We start from the raw sequence: 23,619 nt of genomic DNA, 5'->3' as shown, positions 1-23,619 counted from the left end.
AAAATGTAATAAATAAATAAATAAATTGTGGAAGGGTTTTTGAAGGCCATCTGAATACGGTTACTGGATCCCATCTATTCCGTATATAATCATAAGCTGATGGATACCTTTCTGTATGGCAAAGGTTGATTCTTACTTCATGGTGACCATTACTCAAGTATCTTTGAAGTGCATGGGACTATGCTCACATAGTGGCACCATTTGTGAGAACCATCATTTCACCAATGTGAGAGCTGCATAGACAGTCATTGCAAGTTGTGAAATCTCAGTAGCTTAAAAAATGCTGTTGTGATTGGTCACACAAATGGTGCCTCCATGTGTGCACAGCCCAGTGGCTCCTTATAGTCCTGTGGTGTTTGCATGAAGTGATACAGATCCACCCTGAACAGCTGAGGAGTACCCACCTCATTTTACTGAACTCCCCCCTCCACCAAGCTAATAAACCACATCTTCAATCCCTAAAATTTATTTCTAGCCTCTCCAAGCTGACTTTCCTCTCCGCTCCAAAAATGTAAGTGAGGAGTTGCTCCTCAAGCTTGCCCTCTGTCTGCATCCCTGTTTGCGTGAGAGCGGCTAGGAAGTGTTGAGGCCTTAGTCATCATCTCAATCAGTACAGCTTACTTCTGTGTAAACACATTAAGGGTGTAAAAAGTGGTTTACTCACCCTGCTGACAGCTGCTTCACTTAGCAGAACAAAATCAAAACAAGAAACCTCCTTTGTACTTCTGTACCATTTGCAATACTGAGAAAGAAGTTTTGCCTTCCATTGTGGTAAGTGGCTTAGCTTGCCTTTCTGAGATCTCTCTTGAAGAACCAGGGTTCAGCAGTCATCTTCTACCTCTTCTCCACTTGTGGCATACTGAGGATTGGATTGTGTAAATTAACCTGTGGAAAGAATAACCTTGTAGCAAAGGATTGGGCTGTGGACCTTTCTGTTGCCTCCATGATCTGAGGTAGGAGGTCCATGATTACAACTTCCTGCTTTCTTTTTTTAAATGTTGGAGGTGGCACTGACCCACTGCACCATTTTCCCAAATAAAATTGCCTGGAAGTTGCTATAGTATCAACAGGGGAAAACATAGAAGCACCTATATTGTACCAGTATGTGTGCCTCGTGAGGGGAAACTGCAGCTGTGGGGCAATTTTAAGTGGAAAATGGCACTTATTCCCACTCCCCAGCACTATGGATTAACTCCCCTGCTGACAGCACTATGGGGGTTCCATGGGGGAACAGGTATATACCTCCATGTTATTTCCTGTGAACTGAGCTTGTTTCTCCAGGTGTCTCCACCTTTGGAGGTATGTGGGTGATGACCAGGGAGTGGGCCTTCCGCATTGTGCTGACCCACTTGTGGAATCCTCTCCCCAAGGAGATCTACCTGAAGCTTATGCTGTTGTCCTTTAAACACCAGGAGCATTTACAGACAGGGCTGTTACTTGGAAGAGTGTGTGTACGTTCACACACCAGCCAAACTTACTGTGAAGTCCATTCAGGATCCTTAGAAGCCCTCTACAATCCACACACAAATTGGGCATTGTCTTCAAAATTCTAGCTTATCTCGATGTATTTCCGGGTTTTTAAATTGCTGGTTTTAAGATAATTTTGCTGTAAACACCAGAGCAAATAGGGGGAGGCACTGACGTAGAATCATTGTGTTCCTATCTAAGGAGCTCTCTCTTGCTCTCTCTCTCCCCATTGGCTAGAAGGAAAACATGGAGGCATGCAATGTGAACCTGTTTCCAAAAGAAAACCTGAGAGCAGAGAGGAGGGGCTGCTTCCCTCAGATGCCTCGAGTGTAATTCGAAGTGGCTTCACTCAACATTTACCCCGCAGCATGAAGCCATGTGTGAATAACTCCCTGGTGAATACAAACCTGATGTTTTTATTCACCTAAGCATTTTAGAAACAGTTGATTTTAGTGCTATTTTAACCACTGTTTGAATTGACTGTGACATTATTTTTCATTGATTCTTTTAACTATTTTTATTGTTATTGTTCTTAATGTATGCCACTTTGCATATTTCTTAAGTAGAAAAGCAGCTTTAAAAGGTTTTAAATAAATACATCCGATTCCACCTCCCTGCCCCCCCGCCCCCCCACCAATGGAGCTATGGACCTGAAAACAAAATAAAGCACTTGGTGTCCAATCTGCAAACTAACAAATCACCAGGGCCGGATGGCATCCATCCAAGAGTCCTCAAAGAACTCAAATGTGAAATTGCCAACCTCCTTGCTAAAATACATAACTTGTCCCTGAAATCGGGCTCTGTACCAGAGGACTGGAGAGTAGTAAATGTAACACCAATTTTCAAAAAGGGATCTAGGGGCGATCCGGGAAATTACAGGCCGGTTAGCTTAATGTCCGTTCCAGGCAAATTGATGGAAAGCATCCTCAAGGATAAAATGGTAAAGCACACAGAAGAACAGGTCCTGCTGGAAGTGAACCAGCATGGCTTTCGCAAAGGTAAATCTTGCCTCAACAACCTTTTTGAGTTCTTTTAGAGTGTCAACAAGTGTTTGGGTCGAGGTGATCCACTTGACATAGTATACCTGAACTTCCAAAAAGCTTTTGACAAAGTTCCTCATCAAAGACTCCTGAGGAAACTTAGCAGTCATGGGATAAGGGGACAAGTACATGTGTGGATTGCTAACTGGCTGAAAGACAGGAAACAGAGGGTAGGTATCAATGGAGAGTTTTCACAATGGAGGGAAGTAAGAAGTGGGGTTCCCCAGGGATCTGTACTGGGACCGGTGCTTTTTAATTTATTCATAAATGATCTAGAAGCAGGGGTAAGCAGCGAGGTGGCCAAATTTGCAGATGATACCAAACTCTTGGTATCAAACTTGGTATCAAACAATCAAACAGATTGATACCAAACTCTTGGAAAGATACCAAACTCTTTTGGGTAGTGAAATCCAAAACGGATTGTGAGGAGCTCCAAAAGGATCTTTCCAAACTGGGGGAGTGGGTGACAAAGTGGCAAATGCGGTTCAATGTGGGCAAGTGTAAGGTGATGCACACTGAAGTTGGGAAAAACCCCAACTTCAAGTATATGCTGATGGGATCTGAGCTGTTGGTGATTGACCATAAGAGGGATCTTGCAGTCGTGGTGGACACCTCGTTGAAAGTGTCGACTCAATGTGCGGCAGCTATGAAAAAGGCCAATTCCATGCTAGGGATCAGTAGGAAGGGATTGAAAATAAAACGGCTAATATTATAATGCCCTTATACAAAACTATGGTGCGACCACACTTGGAGTACTGTGTACAATTCTGGTCACCACATCTAAAAAAGGACATTGTGGAACTGGAAAAGGTGCAGAAGAGGGCAACCAAGATGATCGGGGCCTAGAGCACCTTTCTTATGAGCTAAGACTACAACACCTGGGGCTTTTTAGTTTAGAAAAAAGACGACTGCGGGGAGACATGATAGAGGTCTATAAAATCATGCATGGTGTGGAGAAAGTGGATAGAGAAATTCTTCTCCCGCTCACATAACACTAGAACCAGGGGTCATCCCATGAAATTGATTGCTGGGAAATCTAGGACCAACAAATGGAAGTACTTTTTCACACAATGCATAATCAACTTGTCGAATTGCCATGAGATGTGGTGACAGCCAACAATCTGAATGGCTTTAAGAAGGGTTTGGATAACTTCATGGAGAAGAGGTCTATCAACGGCTACTAATCGGAGGGCTGTGGGCCACCTCCAGCCTCAAAGGCAGGATGCCTCTGAGTACCAGTTGCAGGGGAGTAACAGCAGGAGAGAGGGCATGCCCTCAACTCCTGCCTGTGGCTCCCAGCGGCATCTGGTGGGCCACTGTGTGAAACAGGATGCTGGAGTAGATGGGTCTTGAGCCTGATCCAGCTGTTCTTATGTTCTTATGTTCAATCCTTTTCATCGTATGGACTGGGAAAGTATCATCCAAATTGGCCCAGTTGGAGCTCCTAACCAAAGTTCTCCCACTTGACATTGGTTTGGCCTCATGGCTTTTCTTCCTCAGCTTGTGTCTGGGCTGTACTTCTTCAGATTGTTCACATGATGGAATGCCTCACCAGATATTCTTACACATAGAAAACCTGCCTGTTAGAGCACAGTCTTCCCCCCACGCCCTGACATCTTGTTTCTTGCATGAAGAGGTATGGGATTTTTATTTGTTCTATTTTGGGGTGGTGGTAAATATCTTTTGTATAGCATTCTGTCATCTGAGCTGCCACTTGCCATCTGAGGTGGTACAGGCCAATTACAGGCTGATCACTTCGGTAAGAACTGGGCCTGGGGTACTTTATAAACAAGCGTTTTGATCAGAATTGCTTTGCTGTTTTTGACAAGCTGAAGAGAACCTAATTAGAGATTAAACTGAAAATATCCCCATTAATGTCAAAGCTCATTCAGGCTTTTTATGCCTATATGTAATTTAATTAAATCTAGGCATGCCAACATTTCTGATCAGCAGTGGTCCAAGCCATTTTGGCATCTGAAGCAGGGTGCTAAATGCCTCCCCCCTCCCCACACACCCCTGCCCCTTTACCATGCCCATTGTTGCTGTTCCTGCTCCACTGCTTCTGCTCTTTACTGCAATTTCTCCTCCTCCTTCCATGGTCAGTTAAAATGAGAGGAATTGGAGGAGGGAGAGGAATTGGAGGAGACGAGGCGGGATTCCTACCTATAGGAGGCGGGATTCCTACCTATAGGGTTTGGTTGACTAAAGTAGGGCTCTGTGGAGCTGCTGGCTGCGGCAGAGGTGAGTAAGCAGTGGGAGGGTGTGTGTATATGCTCCAATTGCGCCATTCCTTGAAATTCGCTCCTTGAGGCAACATGCTTCACCCTGTTGCATGTAGGGCAGATCTTGTTTCTGATTTGATCGGCTCAGATCATTATTTAAATCCTTCATCTACATAAGATTACTTTGTGTTTATGAGGGAAGCAGCTATAAAACAGTGGGCTAAACAAATGAAATACTTATCAAGCTCCATTCACCCAAAATGGCTGAATGACTGATCCAAACGTATCACGTTCTGATGGGCTGAGAGTAGCATGCTATAAATCACATGAAGCTGTACCACAGGAAAATTAATTAAGACAAGTGAAACAAATGTTTTCAAGAGAAGCAAATTAGAACACAAAGTTCTAACAATGCGAAAGTATGCCTATGAGATGGAAAGCCCCCCTTAAAAATCTCTCTCTGATAATCATTCATTTAAAAGATCTGGGCAACATGTTTCTCAAAAACGTTTTTATCCTGTTGTCATAGTAACATACGTGAAATATAGCTGCCTTTTAAAAATGTAGGCCATAAATGAAGGAAAAAATAGTAAAAGTACTTAATATCAGTGTTGTCAGTAGGCAATTAATGGTAAGCAAAGCCCAATTTACATAGGCTGAAAGAGAATATCTTACCATGTACTGATAGGCAGAAAGTGCTTTTACATTATGAACAGCCTCTTGTTTCATGTCCTTGATTGTGGGTTGACTTCTTATCAGTGAAGAATGTATTAAACTAACTCTTTTGTCAATCTTACGTGGTGACACTAAAAAGCTATTTCAACAAGTGGAGTGCCTCCTAATATTTGGAAAGGTAACACTTATGCAACAAGTTGGAAAGAGTTTACAACATGGTCAGATGGCTTCACTCAGCTATGTTTCCTCTTCTAGGATTTGTAGGAAAAACCTTCCCCATCTCTTCTTAAATTTATTGTCTTTTGTCAGTCACAAAGGACAGATTTTCTTTTGTAAATCCCCAGTAATTAAATAAGTACTTCGGTGGTGATGTTCTTCAATGGGCCTGTTTCCTAGGTTTTACCTTTGACAGTCATAATTTTGCAAAAAGGCTGCTAAGATGACTAGGCACCTAACCCTCCTTAACGCTAAACCAATTGATGCCCATGCACACTGCATGAAGGAGGAAAAGATTCATTAATGGCACTTCATTAAAGAGCTGCAAAGGGAAGCTCTAATGTGACTGAACCAACTGAAATCCAGAGCAAGCTGTCTATTAGGGAAGCAACAAAGACAGTTTCGGAAACTGAACTCTGGCTCCACTGCAGCGGATTAGGAAGAGTGATGGGATTAGTGTTTAATGACTTGGGGCAAGAGACAAAGGGAATTTCGACAAAGAGGCTTAGATATGGAAGAATTAACACTCTCTATTCCAACCAGGCCTCTGATGAGTTCCAGCATTCTTTTTGGCCTCTGAGACTGAAGGGGTGGGGGGTGGGGGAAGAGACCAGCAAAGCTTTGCAACTTCCTTAATCTTTTCTTTTCCATAGCAATTTTTTTTTTTAAAGAGAGAGAAAGAAAAGAGTTTTGAAATTCTCACTGAGACATGGTCTTTAAGACAAAAGGGTGCTGTAAGAGCCTCTAAATGATTGTGGTTGCCCTGCACCGCCACCTGAAATTCAGCCTTCTACTTTCAGAACACTTGCTAGTAGAACCAGAACATAGGCTTAAAATGACTAAGGGGAAAATTCTAGATTTAATGAAATCTCCTTCACTACCACCACCATGAATGAATGCACTTTATTTTGAGTGTTTCAAAATCTCCAGGTACTTTATTTCAGTAGCTCTTACAACAGCCCTGTAAAGTAGGCCAGTATTTTCTCCATATTGCTAATAGAGGACTCTTATTCATCTCCTCTTCCTTCAATTTCTATGCCACCTTCAGTATAAATATTCTCAGGCTAGTTCACAATACTAAGAAAAAGACAGTAATAAAACCCAAATAAGAAAACAGCTCTTAAAAAGTTAAAATAGCAGATAACACTGGGAACAGTCAAATCACAGTGTTAATAGTAAAAAAAACAAAAACAACAACAACCCTGGAAAAATAAAAAGGCCTTTGCCAGCTACCAAAAAAGATAGCAAAGTACAGGGCCAGCTTCATAATGTGACAAACTGATATTGACACTTTGAATGGCAGATTATCAGCGTGGCTATTGCTCTCCCACACCTGCACCTTAACCCACCTGTCCCTGCTCAGTGATAGTGTGAAGAGACTCCCCTCCTCCCCCTTTGGGTACTGGATTTGAAAAAGAGAAGAGAACAGAGCAAAAGAGGAAGTGCAGAGGAGAGGAGTAATGTGGAGAAACTTTCTAGTCCACTACCTCCCCTCTCCTCCACTTCACATCTCACTTTCTCTTTTGATCCCTCTTCAGATCCAGTGCACCAAAAAGAGGACAACTCAAAACAGCTCTATGTGGCAGCTGACCAGCTGTAGGGTAGAGGCAGTGATGGGGGGGAGGGTAGTGAGAGCATTTTGCTCTATACTACCTCGTGCGAGCTTCCTTGGGGAAAGAATTCCATAAATGGAGCACAGGTTCAATGAAGTTGATAGTGGCCTGTCAAAGGTGATCTGTCTATGAAACTCATGGCCAAGGTGAGAAGATCCACAGCTCAAATTCTTAGTCAGTCTGATATGCTATAGCCACCTAATGGCGCAGTGGGAAAATACTTGACTAGCAAGCCAGAGGTTGCTGTTCAAATCCCCGAAACACCTATATCTGGCAGCAGTGATAAAGGAAGGTGCTGAAAGGCATCATCTCATACTAAGTGGGAGGAGGCAATGGTAAACCCCTCCTGTATTCTACCAAAAGAAAACCACAGGGCTCTGTGGGCGCCAGGAGTTGAAATCGACTTGATGGCACAACTTTACTTTACTTTGTTAGCTCTTCCAAAGGGCTAAAACAAGGTCAAAGCATCTGTAGTGCTGTTCAAGACCTAGTTCACTCATCTTTGCATCATGGTTGAGACTGGCAGCATGCAAAACATGGTTTTAGAACTAAAAGTGTGATCTCAGTCTGTTGATTGCTTACTGCTTGAAAAATCACTCCCACAAGTCACTGTGTCACTTGCAGAATCTAGAAGGGAAGTTCAACTTTAGTCTCCAAGGAAAAACGTAGAGAAGGAGATGCAAAATTGAAGCAATACTAATCCATCAAGTGGTAGTCCAGGGTCTTCTAAGTAATGTCATGGTGGGCTTGTACCAGAATATCAGCTCTCCATAGTGGCTACTGGGAGAAAAAGCAACCAAAGTATGTCTGTGAGGAGCCAGGGCCATAGCAAGGTTGGAGTGGGCCCAGAGACGAGATTTTAAAATGCCCCCTCCCCCCAAGTCCAGGGCCTTTACACACCCCAGGCTCCCAAGGACCTAAGTCTGATATTTCAAAATAAGTATGCTGCCTGGAAATACATTTCACTGAATACACACACGCACACTTCACAATATATAGTGATATACATTGAATATTATATATTTGTGCTACTTTTAAAGCCTAGGACACATTAGAAACACTAATTATTAAAATGGGCCCCTCGCTGTAGATAAGCAAAGGAGACTTTCAACCATGCAGTGTGAGCCTATGTCTGTTTTCTCAGATTTCTGAACAAATTCAGTGAAGTTTGATTCCAGGAGGTTTTTCACACAGGGCTTTTAAAGCCCTTTAACACACATCTCTGGAATGGAGGTGCTGCATTCACATGTTGGCCAGATTTACCCTGAAGTCCCTGAAGTTATTGGGGAGCAGTTCACACACAAGAAAAATAAAATAAAATAAAAGCACAACACATGCGTCACCTCACTCAGACTTTCTGGGTTGCATAACAACTTGAACATAAGTGCATTTATGAATGAATGAATGAATGAATAAAGATAATATTGTTTGTTCCAGACATTTTTGTAATTTTCTACCATAAAACAAGCCACTTATAGGCCTATTTTGATAGTTTTTGTTTTTAAAGCCAGCAAATTTTTCAATCTGTTTAAAATTAAATATTCAGAGACTTCTCAGTCCCCCCTCCCCCCAATACCAAAGCCCCATGGCAAGCAGATCTCTATATATCGGCAGCGGTGGGGAGGGGGGTAACCACAAAAAGGAATTCACATTCTACCTGGCAAAGGCTGGCCGGGCTGGCCTGGGCAGAGGGTCTGCTGCAGAGAACTCTGGTGGCCACTCTGCCTGCCTCCTTGCTTGCTTGCTTGCTTGCTTGGGGCCTGCCGGCCTACTCGAGTTCAGGCTTCAGCGAGGCCTACACGGAGGCCTCTCTGGAAGCCCCGCCCACCTGCTGATCAGCTGAGAGGCAGGGAGAGAAGGAGCTCTAGCCCCTTGTCCCCTGCTTAGATTGCCAACTAGGAGGAAAAGCAGGAGAGAGGGTGAACAGGGCGGGTGGCTGAGGGGCCTTGGGGCTGGGCAGGCAAGCATGTGGGGAGTCTCTGGGGGGCTCCTCGAGGCAATGTGGCTCCCAGACAACTGTCTCCCCTTGCCTAATCGTAATTCCGCCCATGTGAGGAGCAGAGATAAGGAGAATGCAACCCTCAGATGAAGGCAACTGACTGTTGGCATTCCCAAATGGGCAGAACTCAATTGGGGGGCCTCTTTAAATACAGTTACAGTTATAAATAATGATCTGAATTACTTTTACCTAAAGTCTAAACACATTGACTTGAAAGTCAACCTCTTTGATATTAATGGGTTTTGCTGCCAAGCAATGTGCTTAGAATCACAATAATGTGATGGCTGTTTTTGATGTAACATTTTGTGCTCACAGATTGTCTTTTAAAAGAGATCATGTGAGTACTTGTGAGAAGGATAGTAACTTTGGAAATAACAATTGACATTATGACTAACGAAACACGTGTGGAAGGATGTTACACTAGTGAAAATTTGTTCCGCTAGCTAGCTACTTGTGTTAAGCCTGCGGCCAGTCTAGCATCGTGCCCTCACAAGAATGCTTGCACTTGTGCAACAGTTGCACAGTCGCTTTGCACAAGAGCACTATAGCACATGAGTGCAACTCTGCAGACCCCTAGGCTTTAGCACCACTATGCAATCTTCTTTGGTGAGCGCAACTTTGCTCATTATGCAAGTGCTTTGTCAGGAAGTTAGCCAAGCCAATATTTTTAAAATGGGGATTGGTCACTGCATAACCTTTCTCGAAATGAAATTATAGGACCCAAGAGAAATAGAGGATCCTTTGCATGGATTCATCCTGGGACATTTTTAAACCCTCACATAATATTTCCATGTGATGACATTCATACAGTCAGTCTTAAACTCTAGTCCATGAATGCAAAATGTCACTTCTTGAGAGGTCTTGGCTGACATCTAGATTAACACTACATGCACTAAAAACATCTCACATGTGCAGCCGGGAAGGAGTGATTTTTACCTCTCTCCCCTGCTTTCTGTAGCTCTCTGTGCCTCCCAAAAATATGTCCCTGTGGGCTGTGGGACAACAGAAGTTAGCCTACATTTCTTGTGTTTTACCTTTCTTCCTAGAGTTAAGCAGCAAAATACCATTGCAGGAATCCAGCCTAGTGCTGGAGAGGTGCTGAGCAAGCAACCCTCACATGGTGTGCTGAAGCCAAAGGTAGCCATAGAATGTGTCTGTAGGCTCAGGAGCAGGATTCTCTGCTGCAAAAGTCAAATTGCACGGAGAAAGCGAATGCCAATCCTCATAAATTTGTAAATAAGGTTCTTACTGTAAACCAACGCATCATGTATTCCTTTGTATTAACCAATCCCTGAAAATACTTGCAGAGAAAAGCCAAGTATTCATTTCATGTGTTAGCCAACACAAAATGCCCCTAGAGCAGCTTTAGACTCAGAAGTATTATTTAGCCTGTGTGGTTTAGTGGGACAATGGCAGCCCCCTGCCGTAATCCATTCAGGGGCAATATCATCAGTCAGTGTGAAATTAAATACATTACAGGGTAAGAGCTTAATGCGTTTTATAGGCAGTTGTTCATCCACATCAAACTTTAGCTTTTAAAATCCTAACATTTGATCCCACAACAGGAAGCATGCCTCAAGAAGGCAACTGGCACATTTGCACTGCCAGCAGGGCAGTAAACGCAGAGCAGAGCCTGCAGTTGAAAATGCAATTGGCGCAAAGATTAGCTTAACTCTTTGGAGAGAGGCACAGAATACATACCAAATACCTCTGTTGTAGCGGAAGGAGATTCAGTCAGGTCCTGAGTATCCTTCCACTGGATTCATCACATCCTTCTGTTAGCAGACTCTGGCCCAAATTAAATATGACATGCAGTTGTGTGCATCTCCTCCCGCCCACAGAATCCCAACTTAAAAATAAAATAAAATAAAATAAAAAGCAGACTCTCTCACTTTAAAAAAAAAATGGCAGGGAGAAGCTTAACCTTTCCACTGGCAATTATTCCAAACTGTCCCTTCCAAGCTGCTTATTCCTCTCCCTCTCCTCCCCAGGAGGGGGACTCTATCAAATACAAAAAGGACCATCCTACTTTCTAGGAAAATATATATGTGTTTATATAAATTAAGTATAAAGGGAAAGTTGCCCTTGGGCTGAGTTGTCCCTATAATGACCAGTAAACACAGGGGTGAGTCAAAGTTCTAATCTGGTAAGACTACTGTTACTTAGATTTTAAATGCCACAGTACTCAGATAGACTGCTTCTGCTGCTTGCTGTTCTGCAGTAAACTAGATGTAAAATGAGTGCTGCTGTTCAGTAGGCAGCAGCTTGGAATCATTGGTGTCTGCCTGTTTTTCTCCCCTTCCCCAATATTAGAATTTAATGAACTAACGTATTTTTTTGTGTGAAGCTGTAGATTCTGAGCCAAGGAGGATTTGCAAGTGTGCCATCATGTTTTCTTTGCTGGCCTTCTGAAGCCTCCAATGCCTTTCATCTGTTACCTTGAAAATCAGCTTAATTATTCCAAATGCGAAAGCTAAGCAAATACTTCACTGAACATGATATATGTTCCATAGCCCTTGAGGCACATTTTGTGTTTCTCTACAGGTTGTCTCTTACCCAAGCTGTGCCAGCTTGTGCCAGAATATCAGAACAGCCCTGGTGGATCAGGCCCAAAGCCTATCTAGTCTAGCATCCTGTTTCCCACAGTGGCCCACCAGATGCCTCTGGGGAGCCCACAGGCAAGAGGTGAGGGCATGCCCTCTCTCCTGCTGTTGCTCCCCTGCAATTGGTATTGAGAGGCATCATGCCTCTGAGGCTGGAGATGGCCTATATCCACCAGACTAGTAGCCATTGATAGACCTGTCCTCCATGAATTTGCCTAAGCTTCACTTAATATGAACATATGCCAGGATATGTGTCTCCACTGTAGGAAGATGACACCTGCTTTGTCTGAGTCCCTTCCACATTGCCTAATGATAAAAACTTTTTACATGGGAACTTGCTCTTCTTCAGATGCCCTCTGTATGAGGTAAGCATGAGTGCCTGTCCTTCATTAGTTTGTCAGCATGGTCAGGTACTGGCCCTCTTTCTAAAGTAAAGGTAAAGTGTGCTGTAGAGTCAGTGTCGATTCCTGGCGACCACGGAATGCTGTGGTTGTCTTTGGTAGAATACAGGAGGGGTTCACCATTGCCATCTCCTGCACAGGATGAGATGATGCCTTTCAGCATCTTCCTATATCACTGCTGCCTGATATAGGTGTTTACATGCCAGTGGGGATATGGACAGGCAACCTCTGGCTTGCTAGTCAAGTCATTTCCCCACTGGGCCTACCTCTCTCCTAATTCCTTTGGGAGCCAATGGAGTTCTCTTGTCTATCACACTGAGCCCAGATACCACCTCTTTTCCCCTAAGGCAGAATGCCAATTTCTGCAGTGACACTCCCTCCTCAATCAGGTACACAAAGAAATGCAAGTGTTTCCTAGAGTGTGGAAGGCTCTTTCTGACTGACAGCAAATGATCGCTTTTGATGCTTGCGACAGAGTGTGGACTCTGCACTAATGATGGGTTAATTCCTTTAAAAAAACAAAACTAGTGTATGTGGTTGGTGTGGTCAGAGCCTTAGGAGGTTTGGCTACAGTCTTTGTAAGGCAAAGGGTTTGCAGCATTATTCTGGCAGAAAGCACATATAAGTGTCCTCTTCAGGGGATGCCTGTGAGAACATACAAAGTGGGTAGTGAGATCTGAAGACTAAACTTGCCTAATACTTGGATTTTGTCCACCCTTGACTACACAGGCCAAATCCAAAAGAAGAGGCACCACCAACACATATTTATTTATTTATTTATTTATTGTTTGTTTGTTTGTTTGATTTCTATACTGCTTTTCATTAAAATAATCCCAAAGCAGTTTACAGTCTAATTAAAACAATGCACAATTAAAATAAAAAGTACAGATATTAAATATAAATATAAACATAATATATCTCTTTTAAAAAGTTTAAAAACCTATATAAAACAGTAACACACAAAACACAAAACAGCAGCAGTAAAACAATGCCCTCATATAAAAGCCTAGGTGAAGAGCCACGTTTTAACTTGTTTTCTAAAAACTGTGATGGAGACTGAGGAGTGGTCTCCAAATGGTTTGATAGTCGGAAGTTGGCTGGACTATCATCCTATAAATTGATGGGCCTCACTGTTTTGTTTTTATTTTGGTCAGTGTGAGTTCTCTCAGCCACAATCTATTTCAAGATTAAGTCTCAGGTCACCACCTAATGGCACAGAGGGGAAATGACTTGACTAGTAAGCCAGAGGTTGCTGGTTTGAATCCCCGCTGGTATGTTTCCCATACTATAGGAAACCCCTATATTGAGCAGCAGCGATATAGGAAGGTGCTGAAAGGCATAGTCTCATACTGCACAGGAGATGGCAATGGTAAACCCCTCCTGTATTCTACCAAAAACAATGACAGGGCTCTGTGGAATGGCATGAGTTGACACTGTCCCAATGGCTAAACTTTACCTTTACCAGTGGTGGAGGGGAGCTTGCACTTGCCATGTTGTTGTGCTGTTCCAGGGTAATATGCACCCTTGATGAAGACAGTGGTGACACCAACTGGTGTGACACTACTAGTAGGTCTTGCCAAGGGTGGTTGGTAACTAGAGTCCCCTTCAGAACTCAAAATATTGGGTGGAAGTTTCCAGTGACTAAAACTATTATGCCTAATGTAAACAGGATTGGGGAGACCCTGGGCACTTTCAGTTGACCCCATGTAAACCAAGTGGGCAAACTGAGAATTTTCCCATTCTGACTTTGACTTTCAGAATGTGCTCCATACAGCCTGAAAGTGAGGCAGTAGACACTTTGCCTATCTTGAGTCCCTGGCAATATGTACAGCCTTACCATGCTCTGGCACCAGTCCTGCATGGGACTGCTTACACTGGGAGTATAACTAAGAATCTGGTTCCAAGCGAGCTCTAGGTACAGTATGATTCGCGGCTCTTGAAAACCACTGTAGGCAGATAAATCCCAGTAGTAAAAGTGGTTATTTCATATATCTTCATTGCTCCCTGTTGCTATCTACAGTGGCTTTTTAACTGTTGAAAGAACATCAAGCATTTCCAAATAGACCAGCTTTTCTTAGCAGTGGAATTCAGTGCCAAGGATATTAGTCAGCCGTATGTTTTTGGATCATGTGTCACAGTGGATTATCTGATACTCCATGAACATTGACTGCTTCCTTAAGTTGCGGCTACGAAACTTGTTCTCAGGCATGCCACTGGACACGACAGCCTTCCCAAAAATCGGTCCTGCACTCACAGAGGTGGCATTGTATCTTGGCTGCCTGCAAATGAAAGTAAGCTCTGCATCTTGACATATCACCCGCTTATCAGGAATGTGCATTCAGAAGTCGTCATGATGATACGTTTTCTTTAGTGGCACAAATTTGATACAGAACCAGTTGAAGGAATGTTAGGCCATCTATCCAGCAGGCTAATGAGCTTGTAGGCAGGGGGGCAGGGATTGAGGCTCCATGCACCGAAAGAAATGTGCACTGAGCCCTTGAATGGTTGCCAGGGGTACAGGAAAGAGCAGGGAAGACGATGTTTCAGTTTAGCTATTGGATCTGTCAGCTTAAAATATAGGCAAGTACTGCAGTTGACTGTAAAGGAGGAGTGGCAGATGATGCAGAAAGGATGATTTTGCAGGCAGAAACTGAATCCCAAATTTAGGAGCTAATAACTGGAAAAAAGATCTAAGTCTGTAGAAGCAGGAAATAGTTTCTTCCATCCCAAACATAAAATTTCCCTCTTCCCTCTTTAATGCTGCTTCCCCATTAGAAATACCAACAGCTCTTTCCTCAGTTTAAATCTCACCTACCTGCTTTCCGTTTCTCTGTCTCCGTCAACATTTGATGTCACGTATTGTACTATGTTTACCTTGTGGTGCGCCAGCAGTTTTTCATACAAATATCCTATCAAGGGTCCCTCTCTTAAATCATGTCTGTTGACTGTATTGATGGTGAGCCCTTTGGGGAAAATTGTCCTTTCTGCACCGACTGTAAAAAAGTGTTGTTTCTGCACCACACATGAACTTCTGGGTAAAAAATTGCTTGGCTGAAATTAAGCAGTTATGTAGAAGACAGTCTTAATTGGTACTACAAAATATATTTGTCATATAGTTCGTCACACTCAGTTGTGCCTTTAAGCACCAAGGTAGTTCCATCTAAGCAGGCAGGCTGTTGGCTTTCCCTGACCAGGAAGGTTATTCCAGGTCTGGTTGGACTTTGCTTGGGCAGTTTTAGATCATCATAAGACCATCAGAGTTTTTGATGCCGCTACTGAACCTATTTCCTTTGTCCAGTGCAAGATTATTTAGTGCATTGGCTCCACTGGCTTCTGAACCCATCTCTGACAGCTTTTAAAAAGCCTTTAAAGATGCACCTGTTCACCCAGGCTTTTAATTACATATTGTTTTAATAGTTTTAATGCTGTTTTAAAATATTATTTAAATTTTTAAAATTGTTGTAACGTTTTAACTTTTTTTTTGTTATTTTGTTTTAATTAATGTTTTACTTTTTTCTGTTTTTGCTTTGTTGTAAACTGCCCAGAGATGTAAGTTTTAGGTGGTATAAAGATATGTTAAATAAATAAATAAAAATAAATAAATAAAGATATGTTAAAAAAATTAAAAAAAGCAATTAGTAGCTCCTTGGGGAAGGGAAGGTATACTTCTTCCATGCCAAATCTCACTGTATCCTGTGTCTGGGATAGAGTGGCGGGGGGCGGGGGAATCTCCCCTCTCCAGTAGTTTTTCTTGACTGCAGCCTTCTTTCTTGGCGCATACATGTCAGATGTCTACACTCAGCCCCTGACTTATACAAAGCAAGAGAAAGGCTTCATTCAGAAACACAGGTTGGGTAGGACACAGTTCCCTCAGAACATAGAAGCATCAGGGTGGGATAAGGGAAGGCATAGTTTCTCCTATGGTTTTTTGGATAGCAGCCTTACAAAAAAGTAAATTTCAAAACAGCAAGTGATGTTATGGACATCATTTCAATGAAATCACTTGCTTAACAGAGAGAGTAGACCTGTACAGACCATACCTCTGTTTGCCATCAACATGGAGGGGTCGTGGGGGAAGAGAGATAATTCCAGACTGGAAACTCCCCACCCCCCAGTGCTGGCAAGGGGCTAGGAGGGTTCAGGGCTCAGGGCCATACCCTTATTTACCCCTCCCCAAAGGGGAGGGAGCTGATGAACACATTGAAGTCAGGAGAGAGGGCCAGCAGGTACAATTTTATTCTTCCCTCTGGTAGTAGATGGAATTGTTCTTCAATTATTTGTTATTTCTCTGTGTAAACCGCTCTGAGTCATTTCTGGAAGGGCGGTATAGAAATCGAATGAATGAATGAATGAATGAATGAAATAGGACCATTGATACTTTGAAGCAACACTGTAAGGTCGATCACAAGACCCGTCAAAGCTGGGTGGGAAACCCAGGGTAGAGAGGCTCGTGTGGGAGCTGCTCCTACCCAGCTGCTCCAAAGAAAGGCTACTTTAACCAAAGTAAAAGGTGGTATACCAATGATGAGATACACACCTCTCCAAATCCACAAGTTTTCTCAAAGACCTCTTTGATGCATATATTAAAACTTTAAAAAGATGTTCAAAGTTGGCAGACATTCTGATGTGACACATCAGCTTCGGTGCTATACACTAGTAGCTGAAATGTGCTATTAAATGCTGTGGCTCAGCATCATGGCTCAGCAAAACACAGCAAATTAAACAGTGAAAAGCCCCTTCCTACCTCAACAGCCCAACCATGTGTGTGATCAGGACTGTTTACTGCAGCTCCTGAGAGCCTGGCTGGCTCTCCACCACTGAGTGCCATCTATAGAGTGGCCAGAATGCTAGGAGCTGCTGCATTGACATGGGAAGTCTCTCTGATCTCCTCCAGATCCCCTCTCAGGACATCACCACCATGCCGATCGTATGGGTGTGTGGCACATCATCCTGGTGAGCCCTCAGTTGTGTAGAGGAAGGCAAGTTGTGTCCTGCCTTCCTCACCTCTGATGTTTTCAGTTGTGTGAACAACCTTTGTGTTTGACCATCATTTTGTGATGGTCTCCTAAGACTTGAAATTGCCTTGGTGTCTGTGCTACTGTATATTGCTATGACCTTCTATTGCTGCATTTCTTGAAATGTCTTAGCCTATCACAGGGTGTATATTTGTCTTTATAAAGGAGAAAGACAAATTTATGATCACAGAATGTAGACAAATGTTTATTAGAATACTTATAAATGGAGCCTGTTATTTACTGCAGTTTCAAATAATGTCTTTGTGGTGGACACACAAGGAGACCACTGGCAGCTTAGACGGCTGCAGATGGGGTCCTCATGCTGTACATTGTAATAACACCGACTTGCTAGTTTTCAATGAGGTAAGTGCTGGCACAGGACAATTTGGAAGGGCACATTTATTTCTACATTCATAAAAGTATCAGTAACAGCAACGCCTTTTAAAAGGGTTGCAGGTGTGCTTGTCTTCCCCAAAGAAAAAAGAATTAAACTTATACAGTATATTGCTTTTAAAATAATAATAATAAAAAGATCAAGTTAATTCAGAGTAGACTATTCAAAGGACACCTTCCTAAGTACATGCACATGGAAGTTGTTTCCACTGAAATCATGTCAGCATAGGGCAGAATCAAGCATCACCTCACCACTTGATGACTGCAACATCAACTAGTGACTGGCATTGGTAAGTGAGCCATCATAGATCTAAGCTCCTAGATAGAGCTTTTGCATCACTGCAAATTGTCTTGAACACATGCCATTCAGTGGGGACTGTTTATTCAGCTGCTAGTCATTAAGGGCCAAGAAATGAAGGGAACTGTCTCTTTTCTTTCATAGAATGGCTGGAACCTAATGAATTGTGCAACTGGTTCTATGTGCCCAAGACATCTTTGGGCTAGTGTTTCTTGAACTGCAAGCCTCCATGCCACACGGCAAGTCTGTTTTGAAATTAAGGGGAGTTTCAAAAGCCTTTTGGGATATGACATGAATATCTGTTTTTTTAAGGGGATGGGGGAGATCAAACAACTCACTAGCCAGCCTGTCCAGGCTTTTGGAAGACACCTAAAGGAGCATTTTGGATCCCAGCCACTCTACTTAGATTGGGACGTGAATGTCACTTATTGCTTTCCCCTTCCAAAATTCTAAGAGCTTTGCATCCAAAGCCCTTTTTCAAGCCTAACTGAGCAAAGGGGCACCTTTTAAAAGTGGTGATTCTCTTTATTGAGCAGGGGGAGAACAACTGGCCCTATCCAGCCCCAGCACAGTATCCCACCAAAGGCTGTTGCTGGTATCTATCTGTCTGGGGGTGATTTTGGGAAGTGTCAGCCACACTTGCCAACCCTCTCAGCTCCAGTCCTGGGCAGACTTGCTTCCTGTGCCCTGTAGTCAACTTCTGGTCCAGATACACACACACACACACACACACACACACACACACACACACACTTTTATTTTTCCCTCAGTGTTCTAGAGCTCTAACTGCAGTGCACTAGAGCAATGCGAAGGTTCAGCTACTGTAAAATCCATAGCAGGTTTCAAACTGTGTGTGGGGGTTATTTGCACAGTAAACAGAAAAGCAGAGTTTGGGGGTGTTTTGGGAAGCCTGTGTTCCCTTCCCATTGGTTATCCTTAAAAAAAAAAAAGAGCTGGTTATCCTTTTTAAAAAACACACAACAGCTCTGATGTACTCATGCTGGAACATCAGTACATCAGAACAGCCCAGCAACGTTTCCTTTCATAAAGGGAGAAAGCAGTAATAACATTTCCATGGTGACTGGCGAGTGGGGACAAGGCCTGCCTGGTGCCCTGCTGACTCCTGAGATATCCTTTTCAATGAGGCAGTGATATGGCAGGCCTTCCGGTTGCTCTAATGTACTGCTGTTCTGTTGCACTGGTGTTCTTGCATGAGAACACCTTCAGAAATTTATAGATATAAAATTTCTAGGTGACAGTAAAAATGGAAAGCGCTTCCATTCCAGGGGGAAGCTTCCCGTCTCTGGCCCCACCACCCACAGTGAGACTGCAAAATGTGGTATGGCATTAGTGCTCCATTACAGTAGCTGGAGCTTCCTGTTGATCTAGTGTGCAGCTATGGTTGCGCAAGAACACAGGGATTTTTTTTTTAAAAGAGACAGAAAATTACATTGGGGGGGGATTTGCAGGCACTCCACATGTGCACGCACATGCACTTCCCTCATTCTCTTCACTACGTGGACACAGGTGAATGCGCTAATCAGAAGCCGGAGGTGGGGGCCTCCTCTACAGCCCTAATGGCCAGAAATGGATGGGATGGATCAGGGGGACCAGCTGTGTGAACAAACCAAGTTTGAAAAATCTTAATGAAACATAATCAACTGTAATAAACATAAAAAGCAGCAATGTGAATGGCCCTGATTTACTCCTATTTGTGCTTATTTATGCTTGTACATGCTTACACACACTTTATATACTCTCATCCTAACTTACACCACTTCCTCCTGCAGTGAAGCCCCCAGTCTGGGAAACCACCTGTAGTTGTGGAATGCATTCTGATAAGGCCTGAAATAGGGCAGTGTTCAGTGTTCTAATGTGGCAATCATATTGTGGTTTATTGCCATGGAGGGCAATTTGACCCAAACTAAGCTGAAATCACAGCCACCTAATGGCGCAGTGGGGAAACGACTTGAATAGCAAGCCAGAGGTTGCTGGTTCGAATCCCCACTGGTATGAAACACCTATATCAGGCAGCAGCGATATAGGAAGATGCTGAAAGGCATAATCTCGTACTGCATGGGAGATGGCAATGGTAAACCCCTCCTGTATTCTAGCAAAGAAAAACCACAGGGCTCTGTGGTTGCCAGGAGTTAACATGGACTCGATGGCACACTTTACTTTTAAGCTGAAATCACAGCTTACAATAATCACAGAGCAAAAAAGTGGATGAAATTTGTTAGTTCAATGTGCTTCTCTCCAATCACTTGAAATGAATTTTCAAATGTCAGTTATGTCTGTAAGCAATTGTGGCAAAAATCTACAGATATGTTCCAGGCAAAGCACCATAAAGTAAGATGGCAGAAATTCTCCATAGCTGTCGGGCTTACCATGTGTGGCAATGCCAACACAATGAGGCATTTTTGCTATTGAAGGGTTGCCTGGGCTATAGCCACAGGAGGGGCCGTGGGGAGTTGGCCCCATCCTTTATATTCTGGGCCTCTTCCCCGAATGTTCACCTTTCATTAAAAACATCTCTCTAGTCCTTTTTCAGCCTGATTCTTTACAGAGTTTCGCGTGTCTAAGCCCATTGCAAGCCACGGACATGGGCACATCTAACTCCACATAGATTCAGTCTATTACTTGATATAACAGAAAAAGAATGCAGATAGTATTTTACCTAATTGCTCAGTAAGAAGCAAATCTTCTCCCTCCTGCCAGAATTTTGGTCAGTCAGTGCAAAAGTACTGGGAAGACTGACAAGCATTGGACAATTACATTTCATTGTATCCATATTAAGACAATTACCTACCTCTAAACATCTTAGGGTGCCTGTGTTTTGTTCTGACTATTGTGCATTGATTTCCCCCCTCCCCACACACATCCAGTATACCTTTTGCCCCCTTACCACAAGACTTCTGGCTATGGGTCTGGTTCTGTGCTTTAATGCTTAACCAGAAGCAAAGAAAGGCTTCTCCCAAAGAAATAGGGCACAACTCTTGTCATGGGCACATGCTTACTTCATAGTAGCAATAGGCTTTCTGCAGGTGATTCAATAGGTTGGAGTTACTTCAGTTCAGTGGTCCTGGCTGAAGTCCAACAGGCTAGTCAGGAGGACCAGGTGAAGATAGAATGGTAGTCTTTCAGAAAGGTGTGTCCTTGGAAAGATCAAACATGGAGTTCCACTCCCAGTTCCATTACTTTCAGTGGGACGTTGTCATGACTAACCTAATCTGGGTTCTGGGTCAATTAATTTGTAGCTACTCCCCTCTCCGCTTTCTGCCCCTTCTCTAGCTCTAATCCCTAGTGGGAGGCATGCCCCCCCCCCCGCGTCAGTGCTTGACATCGCTTCCAGTCATGCTTTGTGTACTTCAGGCCCTGAGTTGTGAGGCACCTCACTTCGCTTTCCACAGGCAGGAAGCTGTTGATGCGAGGAAGCATTCCGTCACACTTTCCCTCATCAGTATACTGAAGTAGTACTGAAGTCCCAGGAGAGCTGTACCATGTGCCTTTTAAAAACATGTAGATAGAACCTGAGTGAATTCTGCAGACAGCACTGCTTGTTCTGGGCCTGTTAAGATCCCATCTACTATGCTGACAGGCTGAGCACCAGCAGAGTCTAAACTCAGGGTGTGTGTGTGTGTGTGTGTGTGTGACAGAGATCAGTTGTGCTAAGTGCATCCAATCCCCACAAGTCCCCCTGTCTGGATGTATCATGAAAGCTCCCTCTATGAAGGTATGTTGTGCCCCAAAAGCCATTCTGACTGCCTACATGCATAAAGTTAAGCATGTGCATAAAAGTCTAGAGTTACAGTCTGAAAGAAATGTGCTGTATAGATTCGGAAATGCTCTCTAAATAATATGCTTTATTTATTCAAGGCTACATTTTACACATGCTCAAACTGAGGAGAGTACTGCATATGAAACTTCTGAGTACATCAATAGAACTGAGAAGTGGATGAAATATATCCAATGATACAAGGTACCCTGCCAGACTGCTGCATTCTAGAAAAATGAAGGTTCTTCATAATGATCAGAAATTAACGAATACGGATTAAAATGAAGTTTCCTCATAGTTTGGGTGTGTCTAATTTTGCCTTGCCATCAAAGATTAAAAAAGAAAGGGGAGACCAGAGTAAGATGTTGGGCTTATTCACATCACAGGGAAATATAAACTGAGGTCAAAAGAAACCGCAACATCTGGAATGTGAGAAAAGGATTTACTGCTTCAGGCTTAATGGACTCTGAAAATAAAGTTCTCAGCTCTGCTAATTTGTTTGGGCTTCAAAGAGGAATAGAATGCAAAGCTATAAGAAAAGAGTTTCCTTTAATCTGCAACGAAACCAAAGTAAACACAAAGAGTATGTTGGAGCTAAATTTAGCATTATATAATGGCCAAGCTGAGAGCATCTTTATTATTTATCCAATACTATGTGGGCAGAAATGCCAAACACTCACTGTTAGGGATCTATAACCACATGATTGGAGGACAAATTATGTAGTCACTTGTTTAAGCATTTCAGGAGTGGGTGGAGGGGAGGAGGAGAGTTCCTGTGGTGAGACAATAGGGAAATGCATTTATCAACATTTGGAGATATTTGTTTTCTATGAAGCCTGGACCATGCTATAGAAGGCTGCGTGCCTAGGAAGTAAAACAAGTGACACCAAACAACCTACCAATGTAACAAACAACCTACCAAAGCAACCTACCAAACAACCTACCAAAGTTCCGGTAAGGAACTTTGCCTTACAGTTTGATTTGCCTTTTGCAAAGCTCTTGTACCAGCTGCTGGAGTTGCTTTTCCTCACGTGGAGCTCTGGGCACATATACAACTACCTTGTCAAGCATCACTCAGCAGTATCTTCAGAAGTGCTTCAGGACGCGGTTGCACTTCCATGCATTGCCACTTCGGTAGGGTGTTCTTTCGGCTTTACTCCCAGTCTTAGCAGAAAAGTAGGTAGCAGTTTTCCCACCGTCCTTTGCAAAGTAAGAGAGGATGGAGGAGTCTGCCTTTCAAAAGGGGACTAAGGCCAACTGTTTCCGCTCAGGATTCAGGAAGGCAGAAGAAGTTACATTCTAATCCTGAAATCTTATCTCTGTCTCTTTCAAGCATTCCAGGGGAAACAGCAGTAAATTGCAGCTGGATCTTATAGCAGAAATTCAACACCAAATGGCCACTCATGAAATGCAAATCATACAATGGTAGGAGGATATCCAGCTGTAGATCCAACAATAAACCAGTGGTAAACTCTCAGTGTGAACATACCTCTATACATAGAGCCTATGTGTCATCCCTAACACTCATGCATTTCTCAAGGATCTCTTGAAACTTGATCAGAAGTCTCCTGGAATTCTGTGAAGTAATACTTGTGGGTGGGCTTGGAGCAGGCCTAGTTTTCACACAAGGCCCAACTCTGGTTTCTTGTACTAGACACTCCAATAGATACTGTTAAACTTTTAAGTGTTTTAGGATTGAATGTAGCATGCTGAGGAAGGAAGAAAATGGATTCCGGGTTGAACTACTGGCAGTAGAAGCACTTTCCTATGCTTTGACTGTAACCGGGAGGAGGTTCTCACCATGACAAAGCCACATCATTATGGTGACCACTTTAAGGACCAGGCTTCTGAATTGTAAATACCTGCAAGATCATGGAAATGAGGTTCAAGCTATTTGATTGG

At 43.1% G+C, this 23,619-nt stretch overlaps 1 long non-coding RNA gene across 1 annotated transcript in view; it reads right to left on the bottom strand.

Annotated features, from left to right (window-relative positions):
• Positions 1–9,010, bottom strand: part of LOC128340836 (uncharacterized) — a 30,483-nt gene extending 21,473 nt beyond the window's left edge. Inside the window, exons 1-2 of the long non-coding RNA XR_008314006.1 lie at positions 8,891–9,010; positions 665–885 (exon numbers count right to left, since the gene is read on the bottom strand). This is a non-coding gene — a long non-coding RNA (uncharacterized LOC128340836). The remainder of the gene's footprint in view (positions 1–664; positions 886–8,890) is intronic.
• Positions 9,011–23,619: the final 14,609 nt, after the last annotated feature.

The sequence above is a fragment of the Hemicordylus capensis genome, chromosome 1 (genome assembly GCF_027244095.1).
Source record: "Hemicordylus capensis ecotype Gifberg chromosome 1, rHemCap1.1.pri, whole genome shotgun sequence".
NCBI classification, from domain to species: Eukaryota; Metazoa; Chordata; class Lepidosauria; order Squamata; family Cordylidae; genus Hemicordylus; species Hemicordylus capensis.
The sequence above is the reverse complement of the archived record's forward strand: the minus strand, read 5'-3'. Positions and strand labels throughout refer to the sequence as shown.